Source organism: Pterocles gutturalis, unplaced genomic scaffold (assembly GCF_000699245.1).
Source record: "Pterocles gutturalis isolate BGI_N339 unplaced genomic scaffold, ASM69924v1 scaffold42309, whole genome shotgun sequence".
Taxonomy (NCBI): Eukaryota; Metazoa; Chordata; class Aves; order Pterocliformes; family Pteroclidae; genus Pterocles; species Pterocles gutturalis.
In genome coordinates this window covers 20582-46881 of record NW_010135328.1, presented here as the reverse complement: position 1 = coordinate 46881, position 26300 = coordinate 20582, and the positions used below count along the sequence as shown (strand labels likewise).

The 26300-nt window shown below is 35.3% G+C and overlaps 1 protein-coding gene across 1 annotated transcript in view; it reads left to right on the top strand.

Moving 5' to 3' along the window:
* The first annotated feature begins 6200 nt into the window (after positions 1–6200).
* Positions 6201–26300, top strand: part of LRRN3 (leucine rich repeat neuronal 3) — a 34653-nt gene continuing 14553 nt past the window's right edge. Inside the window, 1 exon segment of the mRNA XM_010081825.1 lies at positions 6201–6334. The gene's annotated coding sequence lies outside the window, so the exon portion shown is untranslated.

The window sequence follows — 26300 nt, the reverse complement described above, 5'->3', positions numbered from 1 at the left end:
AACTACTAAGAACTTCACTTCAGTACCCATTACACTCCAACAGTTTAGTGTGTTTGATTTAAACTATCATTAGGTGACCATACTCTGAACACATGCTGCACGTATCTGTGCTGTTCCTTTTCAACACCAAGACAGCTTCATAACAACTACCCGTAACCACAGTTTCAGAATGCTATTGATGGCATGGGAAAATTACCATGACACTTGTCTTAATCTCAGAGTAAAAGTAACTAAAAGCAAAATGATGTTCTAGTTCTAATATTTAGCTTAGTGACTCTGTTTTGTATAGGTTTCTTAATCAGCAATATAACTCTTGTGCAAATAGTTATGAAAAGCGCATAATCTAGAATTACTATTGTTGTCTATCCATTTTTAATATGAAACCACAATACAGTCTAACAAAGTAGTGTTTGTTTAGTTTAATCAAAAAAGGTAAGAAATTCAAGGCCGAAGTTCCACCTCTGAGAAACACACTGAGGCTTGCCGTATATAGTTAAAAAATAAATGTGACATTATTAGGGAAAGTGGTCAAATTTAAAAAATTGATTAGTGGGGGAAGGAGGCTCCCTCTCACTGATCATTTACTATTTGCCACACCACACAGTGTAAAAAGAAAAAGGGTAAATCTGTTTCAGAAAAAAACTCAGTTAACTCTCCATAGAAAGGAACACAGATAATGAGCAAAGAAATGGATAAAGTCCTCTCCATAAAGACAGAAAGTTCAAGATTTACCACCACCCCTAAGAATTATAACAAGTCACAATCAGGATGAAAATTCTAGGCCTTATATTCAAATTATTACTGACACCATTTCCTTCATCAACCTCAGATACAGATTAACTCAAAGAACTATGACACTAAAAGGTATATCACATGCACATACCAGGTCCTATGAGCAACAAGCAGATCCTTATGAAATCAACAAGGTATCTCAGTCTTAAAGATGTACCATTGAGAAGAGCCTAATAATTTATATCCAGTTACTGTAGGTTACAAAAGCTGAGATGTCACCACAAGTAAGACATAAACATACTGAGATGAAATCAATTTTTAAATGGAATACATACACTGAGCTTGAAAACGTCTTTACAGATCCCACATTTCATCTACCTAATCCAGCTGCACTTAAGGATTCCCTAGCTCCTTTTCACTATCCTGTCTTCATTAAGTTTCCCACGTGGCACAGCGAGGTTGTGGTTGCTATGTGTGACTCACTTCCAGCCTTCAGCAGACGCTGGTATGCCAGAGATTCTTGCCTATTAAAACAGAGCCAGGGATGAAAATTAGAAGAACTCAGATAACACTCTGAGTTGGACTCAACAGGTATAAAATATGTCAAGATTTTTCAGACTTCAGGCCATTCCTGAGGAAGGTTGACTGTGACCTATAATGAGGAAAGGGGCTATAGCTCTTGCCTGGGATCCTGTCCTTTCTGTTTCATAGAATACAATTGCTACATGAGTAAGCGAATTTGCTAGAATACGCAATATTCCCTTGATCACCAAGTTAAGCATCAGCACATCACCACTGCTTTCATTCATCCCCATCACACATGACTGAATTTGCATGTACTATCTGGCTCTTTTTACTACACAGTTCCACATTTTGCTAAGTCATATAGCACCTACTACCTACATAGCTTTTAATGAAGTAACTCGTGCTTTGTGTAGATGTGAACTTTTCCTTATGTGAAATTCTTTACAGGTTCATAGCCTAGATCTGCTTCCATCTGTTTTATCTCTATCCTAAAGTAGCACGTCAGTAAGAAAGTCGGTAGCACGTTAAGTAATCTGAGCACAACACTTTGCATTATGAAGTACAACTGTATTTAGAAACTTGAACTCATTGTTGGCAACAAGCCTTTCATCTTCAAAAAAGACAAAGAACGAGAGCTAGAAGTGCTGCTTTTGCTTATCATTGAAAAAATTATTCTTTTTCAGAGGGATGCACATTAATAAAAGTTACCCCATGCCTGTATGGAAGCATAGCCCTTAGGAAAATGTCAATAGCTAGTGGCCATAATATCTAAAAATGCACATGACAGTGTCAGGTTGATGACATTGCAATGAAAATGCTGGCAGAATGGGGTTACACAAAGTGGTGGCACTTTTTTCTCTTTTCCAGACAAATCATGCAATGACAACTGCCTATAATTAATAAGTCAATTGATAAGTTAACTGATGATGCCACAAGGCAGATTTCTTTGAATCTGAGCAACTCTGGATCTTCACTCAGAAAGGAATACCTCCTGACACCTCCCATGCAAGAAACATTAAGCGTATGCTTTGCATAACTGGTGAGAATTAATCTGTCAAACACCAGCTCCTCTCTTTTTACTCTAGGGGCTACAAGAAGAAAGTGCAAAGAGCTGTCACTCAGCCCTATTCCTTGTAGTTATGGTGCCTCAGAAACCAAAATAAGGGCACATGTAGTCATAAGCAATAAAGCCATTCAAAAAGTGTTGGCTCTTTTACACTTGGACATAATCTGTATGGATACGCACTTGAAAATATTTTTTTTTTAATTTCCAATTTCTGATATAAAGTGCGTCATCTTAGAATTTAAATTAAATACTTGTGGTGTTTATACTTCAACTTCATGGTATTTATTTCAGTTTTTAACTATACCTGCTGCTTTCTAATCACAGCTGTGTTCTCAGAGCCTAAAAATACTAGAAATGGTCACCGCTAACTCCCTGAACCACAACAAGCCTCCAGGATATCAAAGCCCAAGGATGCTCTACCTTTCTATGTAATGAAAAAATGAAAAAAAGCTTTGAAATCCTCTTCCAATTTTGAGAAAAATGAAGGCACAGAACCACTGTATTTTAATAACTAATGTTTTTATGCATCATATTAATTTTCCATTACAAACAAATAATTATTTTGTTTATTTTCATGGGCATTCAGTAATCAGATAAAATGCATGCTAAATAAATACCTGGAGTTAGCCTACACTACTTTCATCATCTCTCTGTCAGTCTGAGAATTTTTTTTTCTACCCTGTAACCTAATAAGCTCTATATATTTAATTCTGGTGAAATAGATTACATTGCTATTTTAAAACCAGCAAGCATCATTTTTAGGAAAATAACTTAATGAACCTTAATCATCATAATTGTATTGGTTATAAAAGATATTTTTCTCCTGCAGATAGTTTGAAAAAAATTTTGTTCTTTAGCATTAGCTAAATTAAAAAATTCAATTATTTCATTTTTTTATGAAACAGAACTTTATTATGATATAATAACATTTTAACTAATATGTAAATGTATGCCTATCAAGGAGGTACTTTAATTGCATATATAGTCTATCATAAGAACTCACTTTCTTTATCCAAGTATACTTTAGCTGATTTAATTATTTAGCCCTCTAATTACACAGTCCATACCAATCAACCAAAATGAAGGACTTCTATAATCTTAATTTCACATGTCAAATCACTGAATATGTTTTTGCATGATTCTCATATTAAGTAGAAAGCCAGATTTTAAACGACCAGTGGTGACTACATGAGATTAGGGGCAAAACCCAAGAAAGCTTTCATGCAGAGCAACAGTAGTCACTGCCTACTCCTTTTTACCCTAATCTTCCATTTCCCCATTGGTTGAGAGAAGAGAAATACTATTTAGTTGGCTTTAACTGAATTATTTCCTATTTTTAATTTTGCCAAAACTTTCTGAAATTTTCTTCTCTCTTACCCCACCCACTGTCCCACCCCCGTAGCACAGGTTTACCTCTTTTGTTTGGGCCAGGTGTGACCAACCACATGGCTGAGCTCAAGAAGGATTTCCATTTTTCCTGTTGGGGCTAGCATGGCAAGAAGCCTTACTTTTCTGGCTTTTGGTTATGCTTCCTTAACACGTCCTGAGTACTGTTCCATCAGACACAGGCTGTTACGCTGTGCAGCAGGGAATGCTCCCAGGTTCACTCTGGGAAGATTACAATGGCTTCTATTTGCAGCTCATGGTAGTGAACATTAAGTAATATCAGAAGCTCCAGGAGCCATCTCGTGGGGGCAAAAAAGAGACAAGGTTTCACCAATGAGCTCTGAGGCTACAGAAAGGTGACATGACATCTTTCTGGCCTCAGGTGTTCCCTGTCCCAACCCCAGGCCAGAAGACCTGAAAGGTAACTAAAGATGGGTCAGCCCCACCTGTTTTTGTTATACCTCTTTAACTCAAATTAGAAAAAAAAAGTAATGCCCATAATAAGAGAATGGGAGAAATGGAAGGGTCACTTGGCTTTCCTCCCACCCTAGAGTATCTCACGTATTTGCAGTCTGCCACTTAACTGCCATGATTTCATATATGAGGCAGTCCTACTCAGTTGCATGAAAACAGAACAGCAGACTTCTTTAAAAAAAAAAAAAAAGTAAAACATTGCTCTCTGCACTTAGTTTAAATGCAGTATTTTAAAAAAATTGCAGCAGAAGGAAAAAACTGTTATTACAAACTGAAACCTATTCAAGAAGTTGGAATTCCTTTAGTTCACTTTTCATGATAAGTGATTTTATGAAGTGTAAAATTATTTTCTTATAGAATAAAAACAAAAATAATGCAGTCCATGATCTCAGACTCAAAGTGAATCAAAATTATATACAGTATTCATAAAATAATAAACATTTTATAATGGAATTCTGGTGCTATTGCTGTTGCAAAAAGTACATTAATTTACACTGTCTGCTAATCTTCGGAAATTTTTCATACTATTATTAGACAGGACTGTGAGCCTTTTTCTTCAAAGCAGAAGTGTGAAATGAGAACCTCTTTTCACTTCAGTCCACTAGAGGGTGGCCTGCCTCAGTCAGGGCTATGGTACTGAATTTGTGCAAAATATCCAACATTTTCTTCCTTTTGACCTGTTGATAGCCAACTCTTTGTATTTCCCCATTGTTCATTTTCTATTACAAAGTAATATCCTTTATATAAAACAGTATGTATGATAAATAAAAAAACACTTCTTGTAACAACATCTCATTCATTGTTTTGTAAATCTAGGAGAAGAGAGGATACATTTCAATATATACTTTCCTTAAACTGAAAAAAACATTTGTGAATTATTTTTCAGTTTTTAAAACCTTCATAGTTTTATGCCCTTTGCTAAAAGATCCAGAACAAACAGAAAAAAAAAAAAATCTTCATCAAAAAGTATGGCACAAAGGGAGAAGGGAGAAAGAAAAGAACAAGAAAGGAAGGGAAGGAAAAATAGGAAAAATCTGTGCAGCCTTTTGTTTATATAGTTGTATGGCCATAAAACAGAGAGTGAAGCAGACAGAGACTGAAAGAAATAGACCTTATTTAACCAACTCCGTTCTTGGTTTATTCTGAATTTTTATTTCTCAGGAACACTTACTACTGCTTTTACTTTCTACTGATAAACACACATGATAGAATTTAACATTTTTTTTTAATTTGGAAAAGGAGGAGTATGAAAAATCCCTTACTTTCTTAAGCTAAGAAAAAAGGCAGCAAAACTGGGGTCGGGGGACATAACACATTTTTCCTGAATGCCTTCAACATACAGTATCCTCTGAACTACAGCAGCTTTTGTAGAACTTCAGTGATCTCTAATCTGTTGTTCTGAACACAGACAACATTCTTACATAGCCTTACTAATAAAACCACAACATAAAAAAAAAAAAAAAAAAAAAAAAAAAAAAAAAAAAAAAAAAAAAGGATTTAAACCTCCCGAGCTATTCTGTACAAACACAAAGTATGCCCTGTAACTCCCACAAATTGGAAGAGATATTTGGAAGTGTGCAAAGGCTTGTTTCAAGTACCCGTACCTGAAGCAGCACTGTCACGTAACAGACAGCTTCCCACGGCTGGCGCAGCCGCGCGCACGACGCGGCATCTGGGCACGCCGAAGCATTGGCTCCTCTCTGGGGAGTGGAAGGGGCTCAGTTATTAATGACCGCTGAGCAGGCAGCACCATGTCAGTGTGACAACTGAGCGGGCGAGCGATGCACTGCTAACCACCATGGAAACAAGGAGAAATAAGAAGAGATAGCAAGCATCTCTCTTGCTGGCCCGCCGCCTCCCTCTCCCCTGGATTGCAAGCCTCAGCCAGACAGGCAGCAACAGCGCTCTGGCAAACGTAAGGGATCTCAGCTGGCAGCACAGAGAGTCTCTCGTGTTGTAGGATATCAATAGATACATCTTTGTACTATATGCCATTAGACACAGGCACGCACACCACCACACACACACATACATGTATGCACATCTGTTCAGACTCTGGCTTTAATACAAGCATGTGGCTACCTGAACTAAGGAATCAAAATCACCGGGATGCAAGAACTCCTCCAGCTCTGAAACTACTCTTATTATAGGGTAAGTTCCTCTTTATTTTCAATTTTATCCTGACTTATTTTAATATTTTTTCCCCTTTCTTCTTTTCTAAAAGTTATTTTATTAGCATATTTTCACATTTTACTTTCTGAATGGAAATGCAAATGCAATTTGCTTTTTGTGCCAGAGATGATCTAGATATGACTGCAAGTGTACCAGATTTGTGCATTCGTTAGTCTGAAAGAACATCAAAGGGTAAAGAATTATAAAGGGAGAATGTTTCCCCTGATGTTTCAGATGCAAAATCAAATTACACAGTTGCTCTGTGTTTTGAAACCAATAACACAGACACAGGACAGCCTTCTTTCTTCTCTCCAGTGCTAGGATTAAGGGAAATGCTGTTTATGTCAGGACCTAAAAACCACTGAGCAGCGAGGCTGAATGAGCATATCACAAGCAGTTATTGAATTTCTGCCAGGCTACATTTTAAGGATTGTGGCAAATGACTTCGCTTTAAAACATCCCCTTTCCAGTCAGAAGGGACAGTGTGAATGTCTGATTACTGATGCAGCTGGAACGGATGCATTAGGTAAAAAGGATAGCATTAAGCAGAAGAGTTCTAATCTTCTTTGGTAATTAACAGGATCACAGCAGGGTGCCTCTAAAGTATATTTTCATGTAAGGAGACTGTTCAAACCCATCACTATAAAAGCTTTGCCTGTTTTAGTATAGGAAGGCTCAGGAATGTTTGTCTTTGCTTTCCATGTCTTTGTTTTCACATGTCTAGTTGGAGTTTTTGCCCAGCACTGCTGTTGAAAGAGAACCCAACATAGGGGGATGAAGGGGGTTGTAAATGCAGGGGGCTAGAAAAAAAGACAGTGAGTTTCTATTTAACCAACTGCATCTACATAAAATTCTATGCTAACACTACTGTTGCCTATTGTGTTTGTGTTTATGCATGTGTATGTCATTTCTTTCATGCAGTATAAGAGTACCTCAGTATCCCTTCAGATGAAAACACATTCAGTAAAGTCCATCAGCATGGATCTGTGATTCATGCATCAATGAAAGTCAGAGAGAGATTCTACTTCACCCCCTGAAAAAGCCAGGTTAGCTCTCTAATGCATGCTTCAAAGTGGAAAAAAAAAATGTAACGTAAATCTTCCTGCATGCTTTTGTTTGCTTTTTAGAATACAATGTCTGTATTAAAAACAGCTCAGTATTTGGATTACTTCTCCTACCCCTTTTTCTCCTCCCACTCCCTCACTCCTGTACACCTCAGAGAACATCATAAAGAATCTGTTCCTTTGCAGCAATGCAATTATTTGCTTGTAGTTTTAGAGTTACTGTGTTCTGAGAAACAAACATAGTGAAACAACCATCAACAGATAGCCAATGGCTGAAAGCCTGCCACCTTTCCATAAATGTCAGGAAATGGGTAGCTTAACAATATGTATGGTAAGAAGTCAATTAATTCAGGTGACCTTTGTAAATGGTGACAATAAAGCAGCCCTGACAATATGCCACAGCATTCAATACTCCCTCTGGAAAATGAATGAGCTTAAGAAGAGGTTTCCTTTTCAGAGTACAAAATGAAAGGTACTGAAGCATTAGCTCGTGCTATTGGCAAGCTTGCTTCCTCTATTTCAGATGGTCTATGAAATCTGGTTAAAGCAAGCTCGCTTATTTTATTATGTGAACCACAATCTCTCCTTCAATTAACTAAGTATCCTGTTTTCACCCACATTGCATCTGCATTTGAGTTGTTAAAACAAGAATTTCAAGCTACTGGTTTGGATTGTTACAGAATGTGCTATACAATAAGGGGAGAGAACCTGATTCTGGTCTCTTTGTGCTGTATGCAAAGGATTACTCAGATGAAACTTTTTCATAGAATCATGGAATCATAGAATGTTTTGGGTTGGAAGTGCCCTTAAAGATCATCAAGCTCCAACCCCCCTGCCATGGGCAGGGACACCCTCCACTAGACCAGGTTGCTCAAAGCCTCGAATATACCCTGGTACACCCTCAGCTTTTCTGAAGTGTTATCCTTATTAATTTTTAGTGTAATAATTAGTAAATACGAGTAACTTTACACTCATGCATACTGGGTTTTGCCACATATACTCTAATGCGCTACTTTAAAATCTATAGATATGCCAAAGTTTCAGAAAAATGTGGTCATTCTAATCGTACATGTACAGAGAAAATACACTGTAGAAGCCTCCCCTGAGTACACAGCATAGACATTGTTAACCAGCGAACCAGCCAAAATGTATGGTGACTGTATTTTGGTTAATACTCCCTCAAAGCTCCTGCAATAATGTTGTAGTGTCAGATAATGAATGGCTGATGTTGTTATGGCAACCCGAAGTACCGCCTTTCAGGGTGGTAGGTCTGAGCATGACATCACGGCACGCCTGTTTGGAGTACCCAGAAGTAGGTGAGTATTTCTCTCTTGCACCAGAACTAGACCAAATCAATTAGGCAACATTGTTACCTGTAAAGCAGATCAAAAATATCATGTATAATCTCTGGTAACTGGTAAAGAATGAGCAGCTTATGAAAATACTCATGTCATACAAATCACTTGTGATCACTCATCCCTCGACACTAGGGGACAAAATAGTGTTTGCAGGTGAGAGCAAACTATTTAGCAGTGTTGGAGCCACTTTCTTTCACTCTTACCCCTAATCTTCATTATATCAATAATGGTTCTACAAGCAAACCAAAAGCTTTGCTACTTGGTGACAACCACTCTAACTTTAAACGGCTGGTGTTCAATAGCCAAATTTCAGAGCATCTAAAGCAACAGAAGAAGATAAGCAGCAGAAAACAGTTTTACAAGACAAGCTCTATCTTACTTCTGAAAGAAAAGTCACCACAGAGAAATAATTGGGTTTTTTTGAACTATATGTTTTTAGTGAGTTATGGTACATCAACTTTTTAGCTAATTCATATATACTTCCTTCACATAGTACCTTTAAAAGCTGAAGGAAAAGAAAACTCTTGAGACAGATATTGTCAGAAACTATCTTAATAAACCCTTCCACTTTAAATTCCACAAACCACTTAATATCATCTAGCAAAAACTGACAATTAAAAACTAATTTCACACATAGTGCTCAAGGAGCTATTTTCTGAAGACCAAAAAATGGGCAGCTTCTAAACCACAAATTTTTATTTTTACTTTTTTTAACATAGCAACTCTTCAAGCCCTCATACTACTTCAAAAAGAATATTAATTCTCTTTCTAACAAAACAGCAAGGAATTTAAATCCTTTACTTTACTGAGGCAAAAAGGCCAGTACAATTTGAGAAGAAACAGTAGTGACAGATGTCATTAGAAAGGTCATTAAACACATTAGTATTAAGAGAAAAATCAATACTTCTCATTACAACTGTAATGTAACTGTAAAAACGAATTACCGTGTCTTTTACTTATTCAACTGACCAGTTCACAAACTGTTAAATGCCGTTATTGTGAAATGACATTGTTCATAAAGAACTTTCTTTAATATCCTTGATGAAAAAAACCTTTCTTTAAACAAACAGTATGATCTTCAGTGTTGTACACAAAAAATCTATAAATGATGTCACCAATGTTTCCACAATAAATTCATATCCTCAGCTGATCTGAACCAGTAAAGTTTTATTAGCATAGCACATGGCTCTATTCTAATCTGTGCCAGAGAAATATCCAGTATGGATGTCAATCAGACCATTTCAATTTGTGTTCTTTGTGGAGTAGCTGAGTGTGCCACCTGGTGAGAAAAAACATTTTCATGAGGGCAAAATACAAACTACTTTGACAACTATACTTGAACCAATTACCCTCTCCTGACAAGATTACCTATTCTTTATACATGGAAGATGGTGCTATGAAATAAATCAACCATAATAAAAAGAATAGCAAAGACATAAAAATATAGATATTGTGCATGTTTTCTTCTCTCAATATTTAAAACCATGCTCTAGTCACATGAGCCAAAGGATATACCATTTGATGAACAGGATTATATTTATTAGGCTCATTTACTTCTTTTTTTTAGGTTTAATTTACAAACTGCTTGGAAGAACAAGATACAGATATGCTTTCACCCCTAGCATTCCCAAACTTGCTTACTGGTTTTCTGCAAAACACAAATGCAAAGAAATTAAAATGAAGGGAAAATTTAATCCCACAAACACAAATTTATACAGCATATCCTTCAAACAATTATCCTTCATTTAGAAATATTTCTTCTTCACAAAAGTTTATCTCAATAAAGACTCACTCTCTTTCAGCTTGTCTATTTGCTGTAACTGCTAGGCCACAAGCAGTAATGCTCTAATTCAAATGAAATAAGAAATAAGATCTCTGTATTCCCATTATTTCTAGTCAGCTGCTGTATTTCTGGAATTCATTAAAATAGCTGCCCCAAATTTAATGGTAGCTTAACTCTACTGACCTCTGAATTAGAGCAGAAAAGAGTTTTTGCCTCTTTTCTTCTCTCAACTCCCACAATCTCAGCCAAACTGGGAAATGCTTTTTGACAACATTGACACAAAAGAAATCATTTAGCAGTTCCCCTTCCTGCATAAGCATCTGTATTTAGAGGTAAACACTGCAAAGCTCAACAGAATACTACAGGGAATACTTTTTCAAAATATCTACTGATTATTAGTATTACTCCAAGAGGCTCATACTAGAGGGTTCTTGTCATGCAAATAACCACTCTGCCGGGAAATACTTTAAAGTCTCTAAAACATTTGGTATAAGAAAGGTAAAAATCCTAAGTTTAGCTGTACCAAAAATTCCCTGGTCATCCAGCTACCACTATGAAAACCATAGAAAAAAAAAAAAAAAAAAAAAAAAAAAAAAAAAAAAAAAAAAAAAAGGTTGCTTATACAATTGTCTGTCTAGAGATCAGACAATTTCAGAAATTGCCTGTTGAATAAATTACAGAATAATAAAACAGAATAAACATCAGGTAATAGAACAGTCAATGAAGAACAAAGTTGTGTACTGAGACATTTTTAAAATCATCATAGAATAGCCATCATACTGTATGAGAGAAGATGACTCTCCTAACAGTCTACACAGGCAGTGTGACAGTCAGACATTAGTATGGCTCTTCTAGATGGGTCTTGAGAAGTTGAAGGAAACCACGGCTGACAATCTGGTTAGCTTTGCCACCATGGTGCTAAAACAAAAAGTCACCCTTATTCCAGACATCACAAGAAACATATCCCTGACTTGGGAGGCACTTAAGTAAGTGCAAATGTTTAACTTGTTCCCTCAATAAGGACAAACACAAATGTCTCCTAATTCTGCTTTACAATAGTGGCACATCTTTGCTGAAAATGGAGATGTATACGTGTCGCTATTTACGTCATATTATGTGATTTATTCTGTACCTAAAGTCCTAATAAAATTGTTCATCTTGACAGGAATAATTTTTATGCAGAAACAGAGACTTTTCTTAACAATTTTAGCAAGTGTCACAGTAGCTGTAAATTGAAGGACTGGAGACATTTGTTTCTTCACCCCGAGCTCATTGCTGCTGCCAAGTTCTCTCAAGTCCCTGAACTTCCTCTCCCTTCTGGAAAGCAGCTTTAGAGGTCATGTGAAGCATGAGCAATATTTGCTTAACAGTGAGGTAATTCGCAGTGTTTCTACCCAAGTGCAGAATTACCTGCTGGGGTCCCCACACCAGGTGGCTCCATGTTGCAGACCACAGAAGGAGCAGAAAGGCAGGAGAGCCCGCTCCAGTGAAGGGGCCTAAGTGTTCCAGAAAAAACCTCTTCCTTGTGCAACAACAGCTCCAAACCCACTGCACAACATGAAACTGCTCTTTTTCATGTGTCCCATATGAAATTTATGCAGTGCTTTAAGAATTCTTCCTCCCTCCCTACTGCAAAAGTAAGTTTCAGAAACAATACAATGAATTTTAAAGTACATTTTCTCTTATCAAATTCTAAACAAATAAAAAAAGCCTTCTGGTATGAAAAATAAAATTACAGTCAAATGGTGCTTCATTACCACTGTAGCTTGAGGGACATTATCTGCACAACTCCCCTTTAATACCAGTTCATAACAACACAAAGCTAGTTAGGTTATCCTCTAAGCATAGCACTGTGCATTTATCCTACATATATTCATTGTATTACACCTTTTTTGAATACATATTTTTTTTTTACACAGGACACACCATGTTAACTTTGAAAAAAAGACAGCTGTACAGCAGCTATTTCATGACACTCCCAGAATACAGTAATTTCACTGCTTACTTCATTTTAATTTGTTTGGCCAGTTACTTGCTGGTAAGCCCAAATACAAGACTAAATCTCTACAGCACTTGAGAGAAATAGAATGATTAATGGCCAGTATACCAGTTTATAGAGGTATCCTGATGAGGTGAGAGAAGATAAAATGAGGTAATTGCAAATATAATGATCTGTAAAGCCAGAAATGTTTGAATAGCAATTTCACCCAGCATGTATAATTCAGGTAACATATTCTTCTGAATGTTGCTTTGATATAGATTATCGAGTCATCAATATTGTGTCGGACAAACACATTTTTGGTCATTTCGAGAAATTCAACATATTACTCTAGGATTAGACTCTAAACTCCAAAAACACATAAGGGAAAGCACTCTGCATCTCCAAGAGCAGCAGCTGAGCTCCTCAACCCTATCTTTCCTGGGCAGAAAGAACAGGGAGTGAATCTGTGGAACTGCACAGCAACAGTCCTATGTTTTTACTTCCACAGACCCAGGAATAACTTGGATGTTTGGAAACACATTATGCAAACCCTATACTCTGATAAGAAACAATCCCCTTAGCTATTAGTGCAGAGTAATTTTAATATGAGCAAGTTAGATATATATTTCAGTGGTGTTATCTGTAAAACAGTACATTTTCATTTCTAAACTTGCTACCAAGAACCTGCGGTTCAGAACAAATCCTAGTACACTCGGACCATATCCTCACCACTGCTCTATTTCAGTAACAGCCAGGGGAGCCAATGAATTTGTGTTCATGCTGCTACAGATGCTTTCATGCCTTTAAAGCATAATAAAAAACAAATACCAGTTTTCATTCTTTAACAAGAACACTTTCATTTTGTAACACACATCCTGTTATTGCTAACTACAAAAAAAAAAAAAAAAAAAAAAAAAAGGAGAAGATGCAAAGGTACTTTAAGCCAACTTTAACACATAAACTAAAGAAAATCTGATTAACTACAACTCACACAATATCTATAATTTTGCCTCATCAGACACAGATCCTAAAGCATAAATTGCCCATTTTTGCACCTCTAAAGCAGGTGACACTGTATATTGCTGGTGATTTCTGATGTGTTCAGATACCTCAGAAAAACCAGGCTGGTTCAAAACCACTGTGGGACCCTCAGCTGAAATGGTTATCTTTTATTCTTTCTTGATTTTCTGCTAATTGTGTTCGTTTCCACTTTCTCATTAGCATTGTTTTAACAGAATTCTCTATAAAAGTAATTATAAGAGAACTATCTGCTAAAAACAAACAAATTAAACTACTACTGTTAAAATTTCCATACTAGGTGGAACAATCCAGAAACCTTTTACAGATGGTTCTCAGAATTGCCATCTTTGAGTGTAATTTTACTTCCATTTGTGGCAAATGGCAAAATTCCCATTGACGTCAACAGATGCAGAAGGGATTTGTAAATGCTTTTTCTCTTTGCTTTTTGGTGTTTTCATCATTTTTTCTATCTAGAAATAAAAAAATTAATAATGTTCCTTCATTTCTACTTGTGCCGCAAAGTAAAAGACAGAAATAACTCCTTGAGAACTTTTCTTCCTGTTTAGAATAATCCTAATTATTATACATGTTATAGTATAGTCTCTTTATCTAAAACATCTAGATGGAGATCGAAAACATTTTGAAAAACGGGATTTCCAAAAAACTGAAATCTACCCAGCCAATTTCTTGAAAGCACAGTCCACATTGCCTAGAAAAGCTGGCTAGGTAGTTTTTCAAGTACTACACTCTGAGAGACCCTGGAAACAAACCCAGTTTTCAGTTTCTGGTCAAATGCAGTGTAATTAAGCAGAATTATACCAAACATTTGGTAACTACTGTGCATTCTGGTTTGCCCATGTGAGGAAACAGTAACATTCAGAAACAATGAACAGCATAGCACCGGTCTTGATGAGGAGAAGCAAGCCCCTTCAATATTAATATGAACCTTACCTTGAAATAGAAGTCACGGACATTAAAATGATGTGCTAAAATGAAACACATGACGCTCTCTAACATTTTCCTCCTACTTGTACATCACTTGTCTGTACTAAACATTTTTCCATGAAGGAAATCAGTATTTACATTGTCATTTTATCACCTGTCAGTAAATGGAATAAGATTATGCGTATTTTGTTTTTAAGAGTTGCCATAATTAATTTATGCAGTAAAGAAAAACCCAAATACAAACTAAATTTATTCTGTATTTCTACTGCTACTTGGCAAATGAATGAGGACAGTAAAAAGTTTTGTCCAAGTAACATGGACATAAAGATGTATTCCTATTCCTGTCATTAGTAATAGTAAGAGTTTTACTTAATTCTCCCAAACATTCATAGTAGGAACTTACTATAAAACTTTGGCTGTTTACTCTTTAGTCATAATAGTTAACTTTTTGCAGCTGTTCATGATTTGTGTCCTATTTTCTCCAGTTCTATTCTAGACCCATGTATCTTTATCTTGCCCATTAATGAGTTATATCTCTTGGAAAAGAGAATATACTGTGATCCTCTGACTCACATGTGTGTCACATAAATCTGTCTTTCCAGCCTATCAAAAAGATGTCTAACATTGGCATTTGGGTATTCTTAAAGATTGTTCCATTCACCTATATTTAGTATGTCTCAGTAATTCTGTTCTGTTCATGATCATTACTATCAAACTGAGGAATAAAAAGGAAATGAGAAAAAAAACCCAAAAAACATTAATTATTTCATTTATATATTTTGACTTGTGCTCTCAAGCTGCTAGCCCAGATGTCACTGATGTTATGGAGAGAATACAGTATTTTTTACTATTTTTAAAAAATATATATTTGAAAGAAATAGGTAGACTTTAATGTCTACATTAAAGGACATTAAGGACATTCTCAGTATTAGTTACAGTAATGCTAGATTATTTGTTGCTCCATTTTAATGACGGAAGTTATAGTGCTTATTCCTATATGTCCTTCTATGATTTGGTGTAATTTCTAACTTTTACACTCATTACTAATCCAGTTCCCAGCTACATTTAGAAGCTGCTCTGGAAACAATTGCATTATTTATATGGTTTACCAGTTAAAAATGTGTGACTTAATTTGAAAAGTATTGATTCAAATAGAAAAGAATGCATTCTTTTGCAACTATGTATTTGCCTTAAGGGTTTTGAAAGTGGAAGTCGGAGAAAGGCTTTTCAATTTATATTTAAGTACTTACATAAGACTACATTTTAAAGTTGCTCTTTGCCAATGCTCCCACTGCCTTCAGAGGCTTCTCAATGATCCAGGTGCCTTTTTTAGGCATTTAATTATTGCCTTCAGTAGGTGTCATTTAACAAAAAACTATAACTACAATAGAGAAACAAAATTAAGTGTAATTTCAAAAAATTAATTGCTGAACTGTTAATTTCCCATATATCATCCAAATTCTCAAGCACATTTAGCGTCCTTGGTCACCATCTCAGTTGAAGTAAAGAATATAGATCTATATATGTGGAGCTGGCATACTTGGAGTTACGCCAAAAGAGGTCCCAGACTTCTGTTCCAAATTGAAATACCTTTTGCTCTTTTCAGCGTTGGATAACCTAAAACCTTTCTGGTTTTCAAGTGTTATTCTTCATCACTGTTCTGATAGTCTCTGAGGTTTACCAGAAGTTCACAGAAAGCAACAAAAAATCTTTCCATTTACCTCCAGTGAGGTAATTAAATCTTTGTAGTCTTTACTTTGTTTAAAACTTGTTTTATGTATCACTTCTTCAAACAATGTCTTGTTTTGGTATGTCATTATATCAGCCCTAGCAACAGCACAGAGACACAGAAAACACTACTAAAAAATAAAGACATGCCGATAAAAGGTTTATACAAACACACACCACACATGCCTGACACAAATATGGCATGGAAATGATAATAGTTACGCTGAGATTGTAGACTATGTTTCTACAACTACTGAATGGAAAGCATATAAAAGTTGAGGTATAAATCTGCTATACTGGCATTTAACCTCTTATGTAGAGGTTAGCCAAACTTTCAAAAAGTCTGAGTAAATTTTGTGGAAGTCATTTACTCCATTGAAATGTAGATATATTTAAACAGAAGCAATACAGAGTAATCGACACTGAGGGTTAAAGAAAAGGTTCAAATCCATTGCTTAAAAATAAATTTTGCTTGGTATGTCAAAGTACAATATTGAATCCACATGGACCAAAAATCAACCATGATCTATGTGAAATGGGAAGGTCAAAGGACAAGATTAATAAATCCTGCATAGCAACTAGTAAGAAACTCCAAAGTCTGATTTTACCTTCAATAAGCTGGTCTGACATAACAGCTGACTTTGCTCTGAGCAGGAGGTTAGACTAGAGACTTCCTCAGGTCCCTTCCAACTTGACTATCCCGTGATGCTATGATCACCTCGATCGAGGGGCTCACTCCCTTGCAAACATTGTCTTAGGTAATGATCTATAGCACCACTGTCCTCAACAGAGCCTGCTTGATGTCTTAGTATGACTGCATGGGATGAGAGCAATTAAAATGCTACCAGAGGTGAAAGGCACTGTCCAATCTGTCTTGCTACATGTTTTGAGTTTGGTCTCTGAGCCAGTGGTATAGAGTTGAAAATTTTGAGAAGGCAGGCAGCCTGATAGACTGCTAACAGCTATACGGGAAATAAAACTCCTTTTAGTCACGAGGCAATATTTGCTTTGTTGTTGCATACCAAGAGAAGGGTAATTTGACCACATCCCAGCAGGATACTTAAAATTGTTTAAATGCCCTCCTATCTGGTTTAAAATTTTAAAAATAGCACACTATATTTATTCAGATAACAGAAAATAACTATTTCCTAGTAGGGGAGGAGAACAATTCCCTGAAACATTACCATCTTAATTTGTAATCTGTGTATTTCTGCTCAGCCAGGTGTTCAGTGTATTCCACAGATCTGGGGCTGAATATACTACAGTTTTATACACAGTCTTGAAAGTACAGCATTAGCAATCATGAATTAGAATTAGCATAATGACCACTTCACATTAAGCTCTAAGCTTTCACTTCATGTACTGAATATACTTAAACTGTTTCACTCTTTACGTGATATAAACCTGCAATGAATTTCATGAGGAGTGATTCTGCTGAGAAGTCATGCCAGTTTGGAGCTATTATTTGTGCTGAGTTTCTCATAGTTATCTCCAATATCAAGATTCATCCAGTAATTACTTCTACCAGAGTAATTTAAGAAACATGAACTGGTCAATTAGAGTTGCCTAAAATTTAGAGTAACCTTATACAGATGATTAAATGAACACCATTTTTAGTCCTAGTCTTTGAAAAAAGACAGCAATGTGCAAAGGACGACAAACTAGAACTATGCTATAATACTATATGTAACTTCACTGAAGCCATGTAGTGTAAATAAGGGCAGAAATAAGCTGCAGCAGTGAATTCCAGTATCTGCTCTAATGTTATCAGTGGATAGCATAAGACAGCCTTTCCAGTTCTAAGTTATGAACATGAATAAAATCATTGGCATGAGATTTACTTAGTACTAAGTTTAGAGGGAGGGTTGGGAAGCCTTTAAAGTACATTTCTCATATTAGAACCCATCTTGTGCAGACAGTTAGCATTTCTGTTCTTTAGCATGAGTAAAAGCTATAATTGGATAATATTTTTTAAGAAAAATATTTCTGAAAAACATAAATTATATTGCTGATATTAATCACTGGTATTATATCAACTCTCTAAATCAATATTCCAACACAAGCATACCCTAAACTCAAAAGTATGAAGTACAAACAAGTTTTAGAAGCACCAAGCATTTTGCCAAGACAAAACCAACACAGTATCATAGACTATTGCTTAGCTATGATCTTTACATTTGCCTGACAAAGTCTGCTTGTTGCCATTCACTGGGGTTAAGTATTTGAATGTAATTCAAATCAAAATGTTAATGATACCTCATTATTTTTTTTCTTATAACAAGAATGCAAATTTGCACAATTCATTACCAAACATTTTACAAAACAAGCACAAAAAAGTTTGCCTTAATAAGAACCCTTGTTTGGGCCCTAAATTGGACTCTTATGCGAACAACAAAATCTCATCTTTCTAAATGCCTGCAGACAGTTGTATTTGAGATAGATGCTCAAAGGAATTTGACTAATACAGGAAGTCATACTTAAGTGCACAAGACAACTTTTAAAATTTGATTTAATTTCTGCTTACATGACCTGATAATGACACCCAGTGAACACGATCAGCACTTAGAGCAACCACAGATATATTCTACTGACAGCAAATATAGATAGTTTGACAGGGCAAAAAACATTTTAAACTTAGTAGCTGAATGCTTAAATGACTTCCTGGGCCATGAAAAATACAAGTGTATGGAGAGATTCAAGGTAAAAGCTGAAGCAGATCTAATTCATTGTTATGTAAATACTATAGAGGAAAACCACAAAAAGCAAATTGAGAATATGAGACTGTATATGATACTGCTTTCCAAACTGCCAATTTACATGTGTTTTATTCTTGGGTTTTTCTGAAAAATGCAAAAAATGGTTACCCTAGCAACTGCCACATGTTCCTTGGTTTATTTCTGAGACACAGAGCAGCCTATAACAGAATAATACTGTGCACTTTTATCAGGATCTCTCAGCACCACAGAGAATTGGGAACTAAGTGTCACAACATGTACACATATTTTCTCAGTTTTAAGAAGGCATATTAAAGAGAGAGTAGTTGTATATATTTTGCACCCCCATTTTCGTTACTCCTTTATGTGTACATTAAAGACAAAGATTAAGAGTTGTACAGAGAAAAATGTATACTCTGTCCAACCTAACAGTTGCTTTCTGCATTCTTGTTTTATTACAGTTCTAGTAGACTTCTATACCAAACAAGTAAAACTTTCAAAAGTTCTTTAATTATGTAGGAGATATAATCTTCCAAAGCATACTCATAAGGTAGATCTCCAATTCCCATCATGTGTCCAAGGTTAAGGTTTAGTTCAAACTAACAATTAAAGCATTTTACAGTTAATCATTATCTTCTCTCCTTCCCCAAACAGAGTGAATGCTCTGTTACATGCCTAGGCCCTATACAATTTATGAGGAGGACATGCCTTGCAATAGTAGCACAAAACAATCAGGATGCTAAAAAGGGAGCCAACTGAAGTTAAGTTAGCCATTAATGAACACACGTTAATAAAGACTCTCTCATTCTTTTGCATTTTGAAGGCTGGAAAGAGGTCTTTCTGTCCACCAGAGATCCATAGTCCAGGTCCTAGAGACAGAACTTTTTCCAAGAAGTCAGCACAGGAAACAAGCCAGGACTTGAAATTTACAGTTTACAGGTCAAGCTAGGAATCTTAAGCTTTTTTTCTCATCTTACAGTGCATTTTTTTTTCTGCTTTTTACGTGAAAACATTTTTGAAAAGAATACAGGAAAAGACTTGGTTAAATCCTGACTTCTCATTCCAAATACGGGATTGTGCCCATTCATATAATAAAAATATTTCTAAATTTGTACTTGAAACAGAATAATCAAAATTAAAATGTCTTTGGATTTAAATAGCATTTGTATGTTTGAATATTCTTCACTAGCTAGTTTCATGAGCTCTAACCAGGAAATGCTGCTCTGCCCATCCTACATGTCTCTGATGATTTTTTCTTTGTCATCATGTACCGTAGGAAAGAACACAAAAGCTGAAGAACAGCTCAACAGAAGAAAACAGGTGCTCAGATATATTTTCTTCTGCAGTTATCAGAGATGGAGACTTTGTAAAACTTAAGAAGTATGGCTAAAACTGCAAATTATAGTACTACACTTGCAAGAAAAACAGCAGCACTTGTAAAAGTCCAGAACAGGTCAGAAGTTTTGACAGGTCTAGTAGCATAGGAACCTCTTGGATTGGGAGGGTAAACTAATAAAGGCTAATTCTGTACTTAGGCTTTGGGAAGAATTCAAGATAAAAGTGCCTCAGACATTAATGAAGGCTTATGAGATATCAGTGAATTGGACTATGAGTAACACATTAATTTCATATATACTCCATATATGTATGCACATTGGGCAGTCCAAATGCTACAAGTGCTTCCCTTTGGAAGCACATGAACTTCAAAAAATTATTACGGATATATAAAAATAAGCACAACAAATTCAGGTGCAATGCTATGCTAGTCCAGAACACATAGACACACAAATAAGTGATTACATTTTTACAACTTACAATAATTTATCTTTAGTAATACATAAAATAAATAATTCTTTTGATGCTTAGTTTAATCAAACTACAGAAACAGAATAGCAGGGAACATATAAACAGACTTTTTTGCATTCCCTTGAGGCACAATATAGAGTAATCAATTGTAAATTAATTGGGGAAAAATTGTTTTGCATAGCATAGAGAGGCAAAACATTAATTCAGAATCATTTGCTTAATGGCATTTCTAATATGTTATGCATGTATTCAGCCTAGTTTTTAGAGTGAGATGCAAAACAATTACTGAGGATGTAAATACCAATAAACCATAATCTACATCTCTATTGAACAAGTAAAACTAGAGTCATAATACTAGATGAACTTTAATTTTTAACAAGGAATATTCAGATTAGTTATTTGAGTGTATGAAATTCTTCATCAATTAATGAGAACTTATAATGATTTTATTACATTTAGATGCATTTGGTACAGGCGTGCAAAGACACTCAAGACAGCACAGAGGTTGCACGTTGTACCATCTATCTGTATGTAAGGATTCAAAACAGTGCTAGCTCTGCATATCATATGTCACCTTAAGTTCTTTATATGCCTGCTCTAAGTACACTTTCAAGAGAAACCAATACTGGTTTTTAATGGTCTAAATATATATGTCTAGAAATTATTCTCTTTATTTTTAAACAAAATCCTGCTTGTGGTTTGTCTTGTATTGCTATAGATAAATAAACGGATAAAATAAATATATGAAATATACAAGACAGAGAAACAGAAATTATTTATTTTTAAAAGCCACTCTATGGTTAAAGTCCCGAAACACAAGTATTCAAGGGAAAGCACAAGCACAGAAAGTAATAAAAGAATAATCTGTATAAAAATAACAAGCATTTTGCATTTTAATGACCTTAAGAAAACTAATTTTAATTGGTGACTTACTGAATATGAGATGGAATAAATGCCATTCTTGCTCTGATTAAATGTCAAAGCCATAGATGTTTTGTTTCAAAGTGAGTAAGCAATAATTTAGTGTGTATAATGAACTTTCCAGAAGATTTATCTGTGGAATACTTTTCTATTCTGATCAATAAAACTTCACAATCTGGTGTCTTAAAACTGTAGCTTTTTATTATGATATGTTTTCATTTAATAAAATTTCACTTTTATTTTTAACAATAGAAGCAAACTGATGCAAACCTAACCTGATTGTGACTAGATCTCTGTCAGTAGGCAGAAATGAAGGAGCAGTCAGAAAACTCATTGCTTATATGGAAAAGAGTGGCTTGTGATGATTTTTGCTTTTCATATCACGAATGAGATTTGAGAACCCCATGTTCAGGTTACTGTCCTCAAATCCACCATTTCCACAGCCAAAGGCATTCTAGGTCAATGTGGTTATCTTAGAAAGATAAGTTTTCTGTGCAAGTCTAAACTCCAGAGGCACTCTAGGTCCATGTGGTTATCTTAGAAAACGAAGCTCATCACCACACTATTCTATAATCTGTGCTTAACCAGACACAATTGAGCCTTTAGGAATTGAGACTTTTCTGAGAGGCATAAAAAGCATCTCTCAGCAGAAGAAAATAATTGTGCACTGGACCATTCTGTTCAAGTTCCTTGCATGTAAGAATTGCGACATAGTTCACAAGTATTTCCAGAAGTATTTCTAGAGTTTATGACTATAACATGGGAAGATAAACCTGGGAAAAATGAAAAAAAAAATATTTGCAAAGTTTATTGAGACATTCAGAATCATATTTCAGGAGAATATTTACAGCCTTTTTTTTTTGCTTTAACAAATTTGTAGGAATAAATCTGTGTTCACACATAAAGCTGTGCAAAATTAATTTTGGTTCTATTACTTGAAATTGTTCAGCTGCAAAGCAAATTCTGGTTTGGATTTAACAAAGTTCATAAGCAATAGTTCATGACAAGTGAGTCATTCACTTAGAAAGTAGCTCCAACAGAAAGTGTTACACAGAGTAAACAGTAAACTCAGAATATGAAGCAACAAACATGAATTGTTGTATTTATTCAAATTCCTTACATGAAAAAATAAATATTTAAAAGAATATGTAGTTAAATTCTGTAATCCAGAACTGGTAAGTGAGATCGAATACATATGACAGCACACTGGAGAAAGTAGGAGACATTGATAATCCAAAGAGACATGGAACTTGGGCTAGAATTTGAGATCTTTCAGATTATGAGTGATAAAAGCTGAGCTCTTGAAGCAGGCTGATGGCATGGTAATCGCTGGTTTCACTTGTCTCTTTTGGGCCTAGAAAGGACTGAGAATTCCCCAAACAGCTATTAGACAGATAGCCTTATCCTGAGCAACAAAAAAGGCCTCAAAGGATAAAGCAATTTTTTTTAATTTTTTTTTTTTCTGAGAAGTGCTGTAATTCAGCAAGTAGAGCGAACTAGAATTAAGCAAACATCAATTCAGTTTTACCCACAACTCAGTTAACTTCCAAAGATGGTGAGCAAGAGAATGACAAAATAGAAAAGAAAAAAGCTTCCTTTCTCTTTTCCTTCATCTTAATCTCTCCTGTCTGCCTCTATCAGACAAAAACCGTTATTACTCTTCGTACCTACAGCTTTCAGAATAAACCAACATTTTAATTTAATATAATGTTATCATCTTAAACTGTGCTCAGAATTCTAGCCATCAAGAAGGAAGTTAACTAATTCTTCACAGCTATTTTACAAAGCTAGGCTGCAACACTGATGAGCAAATCTAAAAAAAAAAAAAAAAAAAAGCAAAATCACAGTCGTACCTTTCTTACCAAATACTTTTCTTCTAAACTCTGAAGTTGACTGGCAGGAAGACTATGAATGCTACATATCAGCACCCCCCACATCAAGACAAGCAAGGCTGGGACATATGGATGAAGTTACCTTAAGCTGATTTCCAATCAATAAGTATTCTGAATATTTGCCAATCACAAAATTAAAATTAAATGAGACCACAATGAACCTCAGCTGGATTTTAACACATGTCCAAATGGCAGAATACTATATCTGTATCCTCCTTTACAATGGCCAATCTCTTTAACTTTAATGACATTTATTTTATGAAGAAATAGATGTGTTATCGCAGCGTCAGTGCCCCCATTAACATTGTCACATCAGACAGAAGTAATTGAAATCTGATTATAATAACTTTGAACATAAAAAAGGATATTTGATAAAGAGTGTGTTACAACAACTGTTGCTTTAAAAGTATGTTGCCTGATAGAGAAAAATAATTACCTGCATTTTTCTGTTACCTATTTGCAAAATCTATCTAATCCCTCAACATTCTTACTATAACATGCAGAATGGAAGCTTAACACTTCCAAACATTAAAATATCAAGTTAATATGTGTAGCCTGTGGAATTAAGGATTTTTTCCAGTGAAACAAATTCTGTTTCATGCATCTTAGCTATTGTTATTTTTAAAAGAGAAAGCAATTAAAACCATGCAGAAATATTCTTCGAGAGCAACTTTTCAACAAAAATATGATAGACTCAGTAGCAGTAAAACAAGAATGAGCCTCTTCCAAAACTATCTGCCTAAACTAACTACTAAACTCATGAGGGCTAATAATTTCAAAACTTACTAACAGCTTGAAAAATATGCTATTTCACAATTAAGAAAATTAAGCAGAAAGATTTTTCCACTAGAATGTGCAGATTTATCTTTCTATTAAATTTCAAGGATCACGTTTGTACATATCTACTATTTTATCTATACAGTAAAGCAAAATAATTCACCAAAAATAGTGTGTTGTAAGATTCTTTTACATTCTCTAACAAGTTCAGAGGAGAGAAATGTTGCCTCTCTCTCCTTAACAGTTCTAGAAATTGAGTCCATCTATAGGGAAGAAGTATTTGGGCACATCAATAGGAGCCCTTCTGCTTTAACAGAATGGCATTCTTACTTCTCTTAACACAGTCACAAAGAGGAGGTCCTAAAGCAATTCCTGAAAGAATTAAACCCCTGAAAATAGTTTGGAAGACCAGAAAGAGGAGCAAATGAAACCCATCAAGATTTCTTCACCTTAACATTTCCTAGGTTATCAGTTTGGCGAGCATACGGCATTAAAACGAGATTATTCAGCCCAAGAAAAAACAACTATGAGTGCTTATCAGCTGAGCACAGTTCATAATTAATATTTTGATCCACAAATATTAAGTGATCACTGCCTATACCCAAAACATCCTTGATACCATCTCACTTATTGGATCATCATCCTGGATAGTCATGATAGAGAAAAAGATGCACAATACTTCTGGAGATACATTCAAAGGATGTGTTAACTCTCAACAAAACAATAATCCCTTTCAAAAAAGGAATTCCCTTGATAAAAAATGGTTTGGTAATAGACTAAGCTAATAATAACACAACCTGCTGACCCTGTTGTGAAAACTTTTTGAACTGGTGGAGAGATTACTGCATGACAATTTTCAAAGGAATACCAAACTTTGCTTTATCTTCATCAATATGTAACTGTAGTCTTCCATTTTTATTCTTGCCAGGTAATGCTAGGGCTTTGTAACTAGGTATCTACGTCTCCACCTGCAGTAGATTCTCCATCTTTCATTAAAACATTAGACTAGTGAATATCAGTTTTCTATGTCCATATGACTCTATAAACCACAAAGACATTAAAAGGGACTTAGACATCCTGACGGTAAAGAGAACTCATCCCAATAATTCTTCAGTATTTTTTCCAAGATAGGCTTTCATTAACTAACTAAAAATGTTTAAAATGTTTTAAAAGTTGACTCTTGAAGAATAATTATTTGTAGAAGAAGAGCATCTGAACAGCAAGTTTATTTTTAATGTATCAATTATCATTCAATTCTAACCTTTAACAGCAACATGGGAAATATAATGAAACTAAAACACAGTTTTCAAGCCAAACATTTTTCTGGCCTTTAGGGTATTTTCCTTACTGCTTTTAATGCAAGTCTTGATCAATCCTGAAAACCTGCTGCTGAAGGACTGCCAAACAAAGCTATTTCACCTCATAACTGCTGTAAGTTTCTATTCATTACTGCTATAACTTTCAAATGCTACTTCATCTTCCCTGGATGTGGCTCACATTATCTCTCATGGATGACAGGAGATAGAAAAGAGAATTCTGTCACCTTCAGGGAAATGTTTTCAGGACTTCTCAAGTTCTTGGCCATTCAGATGTGTTGCTTTCCCTATTCATTTAATTCCAGAACAACCTCAACCTTTATCTAACTGAAAGTTACCAGATGCCACTGGAGATTCAGAACTGGAATTTCCGGAATACATTATGATCATTCTCCACAACTAGTAGCGAAATCTGAACCTGATCAGTCAGGGTTAAAAAACACAGGACTTAGAACACTCCCACTGTTCTTCACTCCGTGTTCCAAATGATAAATGATAAATCTGGATCTACTTTCAGAATTTGCATTACACATACAATAGGATATTATGATAAGTACAGTTTAAAGCATAACAAGCTTAACAACTGGTATGGATTTTGAACTTCAAATGCTTTCCATGCTTTGTTTTCTTCATATTAGGA